This window comes from Muntiacus reevesi, chromosome 9 (genome assembly GCF_963930625.1).
Source record: "Muntiacus reevesi chromosome 9, mMunRee1.1, whole genome shotgun sequence".
NCBI lineage: Eukaryota > Metazoa > Chordata > Mammalia > Artiodactyla > Cervidae > Muntiacus > Muntiacus reevesi.
The window spans coordinates 20,062,691-20,064,447 of NC_089257.1; the positions used below are offsets into that span (position 1 = coordinate 20,062,691).

Genomic DNA, 1,757 nt, shown 5'->3' on the forward strand with positions numbered 1-1,757 from the left:
ACAAGGTGGGGTATATACGTCAATGCCACTCTCCGCTTTGTCCCACCCTCTCCTTCCCCCACTGTGGCTACAAGCCCATTCTCTATGTCTGTGTCTCTACTCTTGTACTGCAAATAGATTCATCAGTATCATTTTTCCAGATTCCATATGTTTATGTTAATATATGGTATCTGTTTTTCTCTTTCTGGCTTACTTCAGTCTGTATAACAGGCTCTAGGTTTATCCTCATTTCATTTAATCTCATTTCGGCTGACTCAAACTCATTCCTTTTTTATGGCTGAGTAATATTCTGTTGTATATGTGTACCATGATTTCTTTATCCATTCATCTATCTATGGACATTATGTTGCTTCCATGTACTGGTTATTGTAAACAATGCTGTTATGAATATTGGAATACACGTGTCTTTTTGAATTGTGGTTTCCTCAAGGTGTATGCCCAGTAAAGTCCTCAATGTTGATCCAGAAGGAAAATGAAGAAGATTATTTTGTCCCTGAAATTGACTTATCATCGGAATTTCAATAATTTAAAGAAGTGATTATGAAACTTCTGCTTTCCACGTTGGGACTGACTTGTTAGATGCCTCTATTGTAGGCATAACAATCTTCATCAGACAGAGTAAGTGGACTTTTGCTGCTTACTGGTTGCCAGGATCCATTTATTCCCCACATGAGACCATAGTCACCTTTTGAATAAATACCTAGTTCCTACTGGACCCAGTTCATGAAGACCATATCTAGTAACTTGGCCCTCAGCTGAGTTAAAAACAGTATATGATAAAGGTAGGCTATTGAAGATTATTACTCTCTAGAAATTAAAGCTGAAGTAGAGAGGCAAAAATACTCAAAATGCTTGATATTTCATTGTGTCCTAGTGGAAGCCACACTATATCCACTAATAGACCTCTGCTAGGTTTTCTGCTTCATATTTTTTTTAGCTACCTCTGTTTCTACAAGTTTAAAGTCTGATTCTCTCATCTCTCAGGAAATGTGAGCTGTCAATATTCTTTCAAGAATATTTTGGCCTTCCCTCAAGAAATCCAAGGATAATGAATACTTCTCAAGACACAAGATACAACTCCACATTCCTTTCTCACTTCTGAAAAAACATTTCTAAATTCAAGTGATTGAGAAAAAATTCTGGAAAAACTTTGAATTCATTATTGCTCATTTTTTTTTATTGCTCATTTTTTAAAATAAGACTTTCCTAATCTTCCTTACTTGATTATCAGAATAAATATAGATTTTCAAAAAAACAGCTCACAATTGATTATAATAAATCTGTGTTAGACTGTTTTAAAAAAAAAAGGCTTCAATAATTCTTCCCATTTTTGTATATGCCTGGACTTCCCTGGTGGTTCAGTCGGTAAAGAATCCACCTGCACATGCATTCCTTGGAAAATCTGAACAACATGAGTGAGAACTCACTACCATCTCCTCATCGAAACTGAGGTCCAGCACGTTGAAAAAAAAAAAAAAAAAGAATCCACCTGCAATGCAGGACACCTGACTTTGATCCCTGGGTTGGGAAGATCCCCTGGAGGAGGGCATGGCAACCCAGTCCAGTATTCCTGCCTGAAGAATCCCCAAGGACAGAGGAGCCCAACAGGCTACAGCCCATGGGGTCACAAAGAGTCAGATAGGACTGAGTGACTAAGCACACGCTGACATTGTATACATGAACCTTTTCAGTTTGGCTTTGGCACACTCCCTATTAAGAGAACAAATGCATTTCATCAACCTTTGGATCTATGCTTG

General features: G+C 37.7%; 1 pseudogene; it reads left to right on the forward strand.

Moving 5' to 3' along the window:
* Nucleotides 1–1,370: 1,370 nt before the first annotated feature.
* Nucleotides 1,371–1,455, forward strand: LOC136176123 (small nucleolar RNA SNORD116; annotated as a pseudogene).
* The last annotated feature ends 302 nt before the right edge of the window (nucleotides 1,456–1,757 follow it).